The sequence below is a fragment of the Arvicanthis niloticus genome, chromosome 1 (assembly GCF_011762505.2).
Source record: "Arvicanthis niloticus isolate mArvNil1 chromosome 1, mArvNil1.pat.X, whole genome shotgun sequence".
NCBI lineage: Eukaryota > Metazoa > Chordata > Mammalia > Rodentia > Muridae > Arvicanthis > Arvicanthis niloticus.
The window spans coordinates 150,384,489-150,397,054 of record NC_047658.1 but is presented as its reverse complement, the minus strand read 5'-3'; the positions used below and the strand labels follow the sequence as shown (position 1 = coordinate 150,397,054).

At 45.2% G+C, this 12,566-nt stretch overlaps 1 long non-coding RNA gene across 2 annotated transcripts; it reads right to left on the bottom strand.

Moving 5' to 3' along the window:
* Nucleotides 1-4,563: 4,563 nt before the first annotated feature.
* Nucleotides 4,564-10,618, bottom strand: LOC117702629 (uncharacterized). 2 transcript variants are annotated; one of them, XR_004606087.2, is made up of 3 exons: nucleotides 6,718-6,815; nucleotides 6,351-6,591; nucleotides 4,564-4,649 (listed from the first exon to the last, which is right to left on the bottom strand). It is a non-coding gene; the product is annotated as an uncharacterized LOC117702629 (long non-coding RNA). The 2 variants fall into 2 exon arrangements; XR_013106774.1 differs by lacking the exons at nucleotides 4,564-4,649; nucleotides 6,718-6,815 and adding exons at nucleotides 9,332-9,501; nucleotides 10,338-10,618 and having other exon boundaries at nucleotides 6,467-6,591.
* Nucleotides 10,619-12,566: the final 1,948 nt, after the last annotated feature.

Genomic DNA, 12,566 nt, shown 5'->3' with positions numbered 1-12,566 from the left:
CACTGTGTCCTCTTCCATCTCGTGCCAAGAGCATACAGCATCATCGGGTTGCTGTCCCAAGTCCTCTGTCCCCAGTGCTGGCTGTTAGGGCTCAGCCTGTGTTTCCACAGCTCTTCCACTAAGGAACCCAGCTTTTCCCGCAGATGAGCAGGTCCCCTCTCACATCTCAGGGCCTCACAAACATCAGCAGCTGCGAGGATGTGGCATTTTCAGTGAATTAGCACATTCTTTCTTCATCTATCCTTGAGCCATCTCCGTCTGAGACCAGAGACCAGAAAGAAAAGAGGAAACGATGCATCCCCTCCTCACTAAGAGCTGTCTCTTCTCAGGCTAAAAGGTTAATGCTTTCTCTGCAGTTTCCTGGGTTGAACTCCTTGGGTCCCTTCTTCTAGTGACACAGATTTGAGAGGGCACAGCTCAGCCTAGTGACACGTGATGCCTGCACCTGTCACATATGCCACATATTTCTAGATTGTCTGATTATCACTAAGTCATTTGACAAGCTGATGTCTATAAAATGGGGACACAGAGTGCTTGCTGGCAGGACTACAGACTTTCCTTCTTTCATGCTAAGGATCTTTATTGGGCCCCTGCTCACAAGAATGCAGAGAATACAGAGAGGAAGGAAACATGGCCCATGGTCTCATATCGGCCATATAGCAGGGAAGACCCAGCAATACTGCAATACATTGTCATAATTGCTATGACCCAGGAATTCTGAGGTGGAGTTGGGGAGCCCACCAAGGGCTGGGCAGAACCCGATTGGCTGATGGCCATGGCTGCTGCCAAAATTGCTGACCAGACAGGCGGCCACAGGGAGTCAGCTGGGAAGATGGCCTCAGCCTTAGAGGGGCCAACTCAGAGGGGTTCCCAGCTGCATCTTGTGGCATTCCTTTCTTCCTGGATATTTCCATCTTCTTGCTCAGATCTCTGCTTGCCACCCTGAGGCAGAAACTCGAAGACTTACAGGGCTCCACCTCAACCAAAAGGCCCATCCCAAGTAAGTCCAAAGTAGTGAGATTAAACTGGAACTTCATACAGGATACCCAGGTTTACATATCCTGAAGGAAAGCTGTGGTCTGTCTGTATACAGCTGAATGTATGCAACCCTGCAGGCTCAAGCACTGGAAGCTCCGTCCCCAGGGTGATGGTGGCATTTGGACCATGGAAACTGTAGGGGGTGGGGCCTAATGCAAAATAATTAGGTCATGAGCCCCTGCCCTCCAAATAAATCAGTGCTGGTCTCCTGGGGTAACTAGCCTTGAGTGAGTCACTGCCAAGCAGAGCCACCCTATGATCTAGCCCCTCTGCTTCTGGTTCATTCCTTCCCATTTCTCCATGATAGGAGCAGACATCAGGCTTTTGCCAGGATGCAGGGGCCACATTGTTGGGACTCTCCAGCCACTGGAATCCTAAGTCAAACCTCTTTACTTTGTAGGCTATCCTGCCCCAGGCATTATGTTACATACAGCATGAGACAGAGAAGGCTGGTGTGAGGTCATTAGGGTAGGAGTGGTGGGCAGAGTTGACACAATAAGAAAGAAGGTCCTCTGACTTTGACTTTGCATTTTACTGACTGGTTTTATAACCTAGAGTTTTAGAGAGGAAATCTTCTGTATAGGATGCCAGCATGAATGGCTGCCGCCAGCATGAATGGCTGCCGCCACCATGTACTGTAGGACATCATAGTGAATGGCATGGGTTTTGAACTCTGATGGACCTGAGTTTTAATTGTAGCTCTGTTCTTTATTTTCTGTGTGACCATAAGTTAAAAAACAGAAACAAACAAAAAACAAACAAAAACCCAACCTTTTCTTCTGCGAATCATAGTTAATTATCTGAACACCAAGAGCAACAACAAAACCACACGAACATGTCATCTGCCGGGCCCAGAGTTTGTGGAGACTAAAAGTGAGTCTCATAAAACATCAAGGAAGGAGAGCAACCCCATCCTTCCTCACCTATCAGCAGGAGCATTTGGACTTTGAGTGCGGTGATGATCTTGGAAGCTGCAGTTTTCTGAGAGGCTGTGCTGAGACATCCTGCTTCTAAAACAGTTGTCAACCCCATGTGCTAGCCTCGACTGATCTCTTGGCCTTCGTGGCACTTTCTCTCCTAAACTGAACGTTTTTCTGATTAAGTGACTCCTCTTCCTACTTGAGGTGGGAGGACACCCACTTTTCAGACTGGATAGTGTCCCAGTGCAACGAGGTAGGATGTGACATGAGAGGAGGCCTTAGTGGGCCCATGCTGAGGCATATCACCCCACCCCCCACCCCAGAGATATCAGCTACACAACAGGTCTAGTATAAAATGAAGTTTATTTGGGACATGGGAAGGGAGTCTGGGGAGGGAGCAGAGGCAGAGAAAAAAAAGGGGACAGAGAAGGACAAAAAGAAGGGAGGATGCCAGCTGGAAACACGTTGGGAGAGAAGAAGAGAATGGGGAGAGGGAGGGAAGAAGGGAAGGAAGGAGAGACAGAACTTTTTGACAGCTCCAGCGCTGCCATGGTACTGAGCTCTGGGCGTAGGCCTGAGGGATTAAAGGAAGACAGACTCATTCGTTATGTGAGAATACCAAAGCTTTTACTGAGCAGGTTCAATATATACACCAAGACAGGGAAGGAAAAACACCAACAGGAACTGGGGGATGATGGGGGGTGTTGTCAAGTGTAAATTCCCTTCCTGGGCCACCATGCCTACATCAGGATATTTTGATCTTAGAAAATCCGCAGAATGTTACTTAGTAGACAGCAGCACATGGAAAGTCTCAGCCAGGGCATGGCAGCCCTTCGGGGTCCTACACCTTTTATACATGAACCAAGCTTGTACCTGGCTGTTGCTAGGTACCCATTGGGAGGAGCCTAGAGGAAATGCTATACCATTACTACTTTTTGGTTTAATTAAAAAAAAAGAAAGAAACTAGAAAGAGGTGATGGTGGGGCAGGAATGGGATTGTCGTGATCATTGGCTACTTCTGCTGACATTGGGGTGACAGTTTTGTCTTTGTGGACCTAAGAAAATTGGGATGGAGATGTTGGTCAAGTCCTAGGAGAGCTGGCTGTTTCATTGCTGTCCAGGGACTGTGGGAGCACCTGCTGGCAGAAGGTGCCGGCCCAGTAGAAGCATCTATGAGGGTAGATTGGAGTAGCTGTGGATTGCTTCTCTGGAGCTGTCCTAGATGTAGGTTTTGAGTAAACGCTGGACTTGGCAAGATACTGAAACACGTATACATATAGATACTGAAACACATATACATATAGATACTGAAACACGTATACATATAGATACTGAAACACGTATACATATTAGACTCAAAAAGAAAGTTAAGTAGGTTTGGGAGAAAAAAATTTTAGGTGTATATTTGAAACCCTTAAGTCTTGGTGGTTGGGGGAAGGGTAGTTCCAAATCCAGGGAACGGGAGGAATCCTAACCTCTGGACTAGGCAGCAGTTGGAACTTAGGGTATTGATTGGCAGGGTTACTTATCTAGATGGAGTCTGTTTGTTCCATGAGAGGTAGATCCCAGTGGGTTCCCTGGAGCTTATAGGAATCTTTTTAAGTTTACAAAAGAGATAAATTTGTTAACAGCATAAAACAGACTTTAAGATGAGCTTCGGGAAGACAAAATCTTTTGTGGAGCAGAAGGGGCAAGAGGGGCTTTTTCTCTCTATCTAGAAGACCGAATGCACACAAATTTAGCATAATGAGAAATATTTTTAAGTTTGCATTTAAAAGCCGATCAAAGGAAACTCAAATTTTTGACCTTGTGAATATGATAGTTGATCATATAGATTTAGCATGAGAAACATCTCAAGTCCATAGTTAAAAGACAACCAAAGGAAACTTCAAATTTTGAACTTGTGATTATGAAGGGTTCATGCAGTGGAGTGTTTTCTCAGAGTTAGGCTAATGTATCAGAACTCCATGGGTTAACGTTGGGATTCTGAACTCTTGGAGTCTTATATATTAAGACAGTAACATAGCAAGGGGAAGAAATATGAAGCACTTTTGTACCTAAAATTATTTTTTTATTACCATCCAAGTTTGTATGTCCTCCAACCTTCATATCTTATGATTACTGACCTCAAAACACCCGTTTAGACCCTCAAGCTTGTATCCTCAGACTGTGCATAAAGTTTATTTCTTATCCAATTATTTATCATGAGACACAGGTGGTTGATCACTGGGGCGCAGTCACCACAAACTGAGCTCTTTTAGATCAGGAAGTAGCAGAAGGTTACACCTGCGAAAGCTTACATCTGAACATGTGTCTCCTTCATCACGAAGCCTGTGAGCAAGGCAAACCTGTCTGCCTTTCTGATGAGAGATCTGGTAGCCTTAACTAGTTAACAAATTGATTAATGAGCTAACACAGTGATGGATTGATTACCTTGGGGTAATGAGCTAGTTGCCTGTTCTCTAGCTGTTAAGCTGCAGTTAGTGTAGCTATCAATGTAATCAGAGATTCGAGAAGAATAAATTATAATCTAGATGTCATATATTAATTAAAATGGCAAATATTTTAATTAAAATAATTAAAATTAGTCTACAGTCCACTACCTAAACAGGGACCCAGATCACTGTGGTCTCCATTGCAACTCAGGCAGAGGCAGTCTGGTCCTCAGGCCCAGGAGATGAGAGGCTTTTCCTGTGGAGAAAGAACATGGCAGAAATGACTCGCCTTGGGCAACATGAGACATTTAATTCTTCAGGTGTTCTCTCTCTGTCCACAGTTTAGGTCGATCCCTAGCAAGGTCATGGAGCAGTTTTTCTCAGTGGTTATTGGTACCTGGTACCAGGACTTTGGAAAACCAGAGGCTGAGAGCCTAGCTCCAGAGAGAGGTTCCATTCATCGGAAAGATTTGAGAGAGAAAATAAGAAGGGGCACAATGGCCCAAGTGAAGAGGGCAAGAAGAGTCACAGTGGCCCAGTGGGGCTAAGAAGACAGGTGAATCGGGTGGGATTTACATCAGCCTTAAGAGATACAGCTGGAAGCAGCTGTGTCTATGTATAAGTGGAGTATAAGACATTGAAAGGTCAATTAACCGGAACTCTGGGAGACATTAAAAAGACCAGACAGGAAGCTTACCTAATCCTTTGTAGGTCATGGACGATCGGTGAGTCGAAAAGCATTTTGGTTTGGAGAGATGGCACAGCAGATAAGAGCACTGACTGCTCTTCCAGAGGTCCTGAGTTCAGTTCCTAGCACCCACGTGGTGGCTCACAACTGTCTGTAAACTGTCTTCTAGTGTGTCTGAAGACAGAGACAGTGTACTCATATGCATAAAATGAATGTAAAAGGAGAAAGAGCTCCAGAGAGAGAGAGAGAGAGAGAGAGGACTCAAAAGCAATTTAGGGGAGAAAGGGTTTACTCTGACTCACAGTGGAAATCACAGCAGCCAGTGCTTGAGAAGGCTGCTCAAGTCGTAGCCAAGGAGCAGAGAGCAAGGAAAGTGAGCACTGGGCCCCCTTCTGCTTTTCATTCAGTCCAAAACCAGCTAGAATGATGGCTTAGTGATTAAAAGACCTTGCTGCTCTTCGGGAGGACCCAAATTCAGTTCCTAGTAAGTAGGTAGTGTCCTAACAGAATCAAATTATTGGGGACCCAGTTCATGTAGTGTATAGAGGGCTGAAGAACTGGTTGTTAGTGTGGAAAAAACCAAACACGTTTGCTATCAGAAGTGCCGGGGGGTGGGGGGTGAGGAGTGCAGAGATGATTTTGAGGCTGAAGAGCACTGTTGCTCTTCCGGAGGACTTGAGTTTGGTGCCTAGCATCCACATGGTGGCTCACAGTCCTCTATAACTCCAGTTCCAGATGATCTGGTCTCCATGGATACCACATGCACATGGTGTTCAGACATACACACCTCTGGTCTCCATGGATACCACATGAACATGGTGTTCAGACATACACACCTCTGGTCTCCATGGATACCACATGCACATGGTGTTCAGACATGCACGCCAGCAAAACCACCCATACACATAGAGATAACTCTGTTTTTTAAAGTGTTCTATAGACTGACAGGAACCGAGATTGTGGTAGAACAGTGTTATTTGTTCATCTGGTAGATAGTTGAGCCTCGTGTATATATCACATCCTGTTTGAACGGTGGGGAGAGAGACAAACCAGAAGACACAGTTTCTACCTTTTTGGAGTTGGACAAATGTGGAGGAAGCAACAAAGACTAAAACAATTTACTACATAAAAACATAAGAAGAATTTTTATCTGAAATGTGAAGCCCAGAGATCCGAAGCAGGGGCCTGTGGAGGCAGGATGGCTAGGGAAGATTTATCTGAGCAGGTGATCTCATCCGGGCTGATATGTAAAGATCATGGGAGACTTACCAAGAACAGACAAGTAATCCAGGCCAAAGGAGTCCCGAGCCCAAGGATCCCCTAGCAGGGAGCAGCGTCTTCGTCTCCAGCATCTCTTGGATCCAAGGGTACATGTGTGTCCCTGGTGTGTGAGGGCGTGGGTGGAGTGGAAACTTCTGGTTTCTTTGGAATGTCAGTTGTGTCAAATGATGGTTTGCTGGGGTACACAGGTGAAAGGATCTTTTACTAAAGCAGACACGAGAATGTTTTCCTGAAACACACACAGGTAAAAGGATGTTTTGCTATAGCAAACGTGAAAGGGCACATGATGCAAGAGTATAAATATGTCAGCTCTCACAGACAGTGGGAGCTGGAGCCCTGGTGTGGTTTGCCCCACCTTGCTAACAGTATGCACACATTGATTCGCCTCAGTCCTGAGGGTCCTGTGTCTTCTTGCTACTTCCTCAGACTCGGGCCAGTTGTTGAGCCTTGCGGTTTCTTCAGGATTGACCTGCAGCTGCTAGTTCGTGTGTGGTGTCTTCCTGATGAGAGTCCTGGACTGAAGCTGCTGATCTGTATTTGGTGTTTGCTACAAGACTGAACTGCTGCTGTCTGGACAACAAAGAGTGGACTCACCCCAGAGAACTCTTTCTGAAGAGGTCTATTTTTCTCTTCCACTACCTCTGGCGGAAGGTGGGCTAGAGGGGAGGTTGAACCCTTATTAAAGTAGGTTGGGGAAAATGTATGGCTACAGGTGGGTGCTCTCACATTCCCCCACACTACAAGTCTAACTCAGCATCCTAACCACAGAGTCTGGTCAGCAGTGAGCCAGGAAAACTCACTTTTTCCATGGCAACAGAACACACAGGGGAACCTGACCAACCATCCCCAAAACAAGGTTCTACAAAGAGGGGCAGCTTGCCTCTAGACAAGTCTGGCCTCAGACCCGGAGAAGCTGAAGTCCTGTGTGGAGAGGATCACCCTCCATGGTCTGTCCTACTGTGTTCCTGTTCCTGGCACGAAGCCTGCATGCTAGTGGCCCTCTCCCACCTGGAGTGTGGTTTCAGAGCAGCTGCAACACTGACTTCATTCAGACTTTTAAACCTTGAGGATTGTTACTGGGCAGGTGCCTAAGCAAAGCGTGTCCTCTTCCTCCTCCTAAAAGTTAAAATTCCACCATTTGGAAAGGCCTCTTCTCACCTGTCATCCATGTAATTATTGGTCCTCACCACACCCCTTTCCATCCTTGCCACGCCCCTTCCCTTCCTGGGTCTTTTTCTACTTCTCTTTCCCTCACGCTGGCTAAGCTTCTCCCTTACTGGGTGTAGCTAGAGTTAGCAGAGGCCAGAACACCTGCAGAGAGCAGCTTCAGGGTGGGCTGTGGCTTGTTTCCCTGCTGGCCTTCTTCACACAGTCCTGGGAACAGACAAATAAAACTATTTCTTGGCTCCCTGTTCCCCTCATGGAGAGGGAAAAGGCCTCTTTGACTTCCCTTAGATTGTCCCCAGCCAGGCCTTAGGCCTGGAGACACCACGCTGAGCTTGAGATCAAAGGAGCTGAGGAATCTCCTTAAATTGTCTCCAGAATCAGATCTGGCAAAAGCTAAGAAATAACAGGACCACAATGTTATTCCTTTTCCAAAATACCTAAATGTTTTTACACTGTGGTTTATAGCTAAGCAATAAAATTATTTTATTATTCCACAGACCAATAAAACAGTTTTAATGACAATTTAAAGATCCACTAATATTTTGGAGTAACTTACTGACTTTCTAATAAGGCCAATTAGAAGAAATATGTCTGCCATCCTCCACCTCTGTGAATTCATAATTGCTTTTATGTCCCAGGTTAGGAAATCTATCATCTTAACATTAAAAGTCGTGATCCAGGACAGCAGAGATGGCTTAGCAGTTAAGAGAGCGTGCTGTTCCTCCAGAGAAGCTGGGATCAGTTCCCAGTACTCACCTTGGGGGGACTCATACTCACCTGTAACTCCAGCTCCAGGAGTTACACAGTTTCACACATACACACACACACACACACACACACACACACACACACACACACTCATACCATACAGACACATAAAACAAAATGTTTCAGCTGGATATAGTGATACAGGCCTTTAATCCCAGCAACTGAGAGGCAGGAAGATCTCTGTGAGTTCCAGGCCAGCCTGGTCTACATAGTGAGAGCCTGTCTCAGATGAGAAATAATAGACTAATAAACAAAGTGTGATCTTTAGAAGCGTACTAACTCCTTTTTCTCATTATGCTACAGTAAACGTTTCATTTCTGACTAGCATTAGTGCCTTAGATGACTAAGTCTTTATGCGTGAGGACTTCGCGCACAGCTGGACCTAGGCACCCAACTCTGTAGCCTAAAGTCTCTGCTTTTTACTTCATTGTCTGTAGTGACAGCCTCTTTCTCACAGTCTCTCCCAAGAGGGGGCAGGGTGACTGAGAGTTCTACAAGCTTGTGTTCTCCCAGCCTAGAAGCAGACTAGCTGTGACTCTGACTCTGTGTCACACGCTTATTTAGGTTCAAGAACATCTTCAGCAACATATGGAGTTCAAAGCCAGCCTGGGATGCAGGACGCCTTGCCTCATACATACAATGTCTTTCTGATACAAACCCTGTAAGAATGATTAAGTCGTGGAAAACATAGGGAAGACGAGATGAGCCAACCTCATGGAGCCTCGGCTTCTCGTTTATAAGCTAAGAGTGACAGTGACCACCTCTATGCTCATCACGGTGTGTGCCGAGAACAACCAGTGTTATCTAGAGAGAAAAAAGACCAACTTTACTATCTTGTTCCATTAATGTAAACAACCAGGACAAGGAAACAGATGACCTACAAGGAGTTTTGTGGGGTTTTAAAAATATATACCAGTGTCTCATTGTATAGCCTAAGCTAGTCTTGAATTCAAGACCCTTTTGTCTCAGTCTTTCAACTGCTAGGTTCCACTGCTGAGTACCATGCAGCTACATTCTATTTTTTTAAAAATTACCTCTGGAGCCAGCAAGGTGGCTCAGTGGGTATAGGTGCCCCTGCCAAGTTTGATGACCAGAGCTCCATTGCTGGAATCCACATGGTAGAGAGAGAGAGAGAGAGAGAGAGAGAGAGAGAGAGAGAGAGCTGACTCTTCTTGCAGGCTGGTCTCCGTCCTCCACAGGAGCACTATGGTACACGCAGGCATGCAAATATTCACACACAAAATGAATAACTATTAAGAATTTTTTTTTTACCAAAAAAAAAAAATAATAATTCTACTCAAATGAGGAATCCTGGTTCTGTTTCTTGGAGAAATATTTTTTTTTCTTACTGATAAGGAAGAAAAACTAAAGGTGAAAATGTATGCTGTGGTCCTTACATAGGGCCAGGTTATAATAAATATTTTCTACAAAATTGTCCTCAGGGGTTGAAGACATGGCTCAGTGATCACTGCCTGCGCTCTCAGAAACCCGAGTTCAGTGCCCAGCACCCACGCTGTAGCTTACAACCATCTGTAACTCATCCCTAAGAGATCTAGCACCCTCTTCTGGCCTCCTTGGACACCAGGCATACAAATGATGCACAGAGATACATGCATACAAACCACTCGTACACGTAAAATAAAAACATAATTGTCTTCACAATTTTGGCTTCTGCATTATCAGCTTCTGATTTCCTTCATTCTTTTCAGATACCTCTCCCTTTCTTATCTCTTTGTGGAAATAGGAAGAAATACATCTTTTGCACGTATATAAAATAGATGGTTTTTAAAAGAAACACTACTTCTTGGACTGGAGGATGGTTTAGTTAAGAGCGCTGGCCATCCTTCCAGAGGACCCGGCTTCAATTCCCAGCACTGACACGGCAGCTCACAACTGTATAACTCAATTTCAGGGATTCTGATGTACTTTGTTGGCCTTCACAGGCATCAAACATGTATGTGGTACCCAGGCAGACATGGAGGCAAAACACCAATACACATAAAAATAAAATGAAAAATAAATAAGTTTTAAGAATATTACCTGAGCCGGGCGGTGGTGGCGCACACGAAGCAGGAGGTGTAAGAACGGGTACCGAGCTGTACTTCTAACCTTCGGCTCCTGGCTGTCCTAGGATTATCCTGTATCCTGTATCCTGTATCCTGTATCCTGTGTGAGGCCAGCTTCAGTCAGCAGCCTGATACTCTAATCAGCTTATGGCTATGACATGCTACAGATTCAAGAGAAGCTCTGCTATGGGGCCAAGCCATGGACCAGCTGCTGGTTTTTGATGCTGTTCATGACGGCAGTGAAAGTTCAGACTCAGAGTTCCCTGGCAGGTAGGGTTCCTCTTAGATCTGAGATCAAAGGTTGACACATCTGAATAGTTTAAACAGCTGAGATTCCCCAGAAGTGACAAGAATTCTGTGTTTTGGCTTATTGGAGATTACTGGAGGTGGAAGGAAGCATATTTTTATTTTATATGTATGAGTGTTTTGCCTGTATAGATGTCTGTGAAGCATGCATGTGCCTGGGTGTCGCGCCCGCTTGTCCAGCAAGGAAGACGCGACAAACCGGATCCTTCTCAACAGCCTTTATTGGAAGCGCTCTTTTAGGTTTCTGGGAGAGACTGACTCGAATGCCCAGAACGGGCTGCTTATATACCCCCAGCCCTGGGCGTGGCAAAGCGCATGGAGGTGTCAGATTGGTCAATTTGCAATGACTCATTAGCATACTCATTAACATGCCCCGCCCAGGAGGGGGTGATTGGCCAGGTTCGTGGTACCCTAGTGGTACCTCATTTGCATGCCTCTTTTGGGAGGGGCTGGAGTCAAATTCCTAAGTTCTACCTAAGCCTAAGTAGCCGCCATTTTGGATTGTGTCTCAGAGCGGCTGATGCGCGAATGTCAGGGTTGTCAGCCGCTTTGAGGCTGGGGCGCTGCTTCTTTCAGCTGGCAGCCGCTTTTCAAAGCAGGCATGGCTGCCGCTTTTCAAAGCAGGCAGCCATTTTTAGTCAGCGGAGCCGTGAGAAAAAAACGGGCAGCCGCTTTGAGTCAGTGGCGGAGCCGCTTTTCAAGCTGACAGACCTGCCAGCCGTCAGGTCTGTCAGGTCAGCTGCTTACACCTGGGTTGGACAGAGGCCAGAAGAAGATGTCTGATCTTGTAGAACTGGAGTTACAAATGATCGTGAGCTACCAGAGAGGCCCTAGGAATCAAACCCAGGTCCTCTAGAAGAGCAACCAGTGCTCTTACTTTCTGAGCCATCTCTCCAGTATTTATTTACAAGTTTTAAAAAAATATTTATTTACTTATCATATATGTATAATGTATAACATATATAAGTAAATTTATATAAATATTTATATAAACACATAAATATTTATATAAATACATAAATATAAAAATTATATAAATAAATATATATGTGTGTATATATACATATATGGTATATGTATATATATATATGTATACACACATATATATTACATATACATATCTATATTATAGCTCTTTTCAGAGACTCCAGAAGCAGGTATCAGATCTCATTACAGATGTTTGTGAATCACCATGCAGTTGCTGGGAATTGAACTCAGGACCTCTGCTCTGAAAGAACAGTCAATGCTCTTAACCACTGAGCCATCTCTCCATCCTTATTTACAAGTTTTAAAGTTACATACTAATCTCTTGTCTTACAAGGCAGACCCCCCACCCTCTCTATCTTCTCCCCTTGCCCTCTCTACCTCCCCTCACCTTTCAGGAGGGTCTGGTGTACACAAGGCTGGGTTTGAACCCATTATGCTGCCAAAGATAACCTTGAACTTTTGACCTTCCTGCCTCTACCTCCCAAGTGCTGAGATCACAGGGATGTGCCACTTTGGGAGTTTATGTGATGCTGGGGTTTGAGCCCTAAGCTTTATGCACTCTAGGCAAGAACTCCACCAACTGAGATATTCCCAGCCCCACCCAGATCTCTTTGGTTAATTTTATCTGGCCCTTTCAACTACAGATATTGATTCTAAAACTGTTTTTTTCTGGAGTCTAGACGATCCTCACACCTGTATATTTTCTATTGTTCTTTATTTGCTTAGTTATTTACTGTCTGTGTGCCCGTGTGAAGGTCAGAGGGCAACTTTCTGGGGTTGATTCTCTCCTTCCGCCACGAGGGTGCTCTGTAGCACACTCAGTTCCTCAGACTTGGTGGCAGCGAGCACCTCCACCTGTGGAGACATCTCCCTGGCCTCTGTGTGTTTTCTGGTCTCACCACTCTCTTCT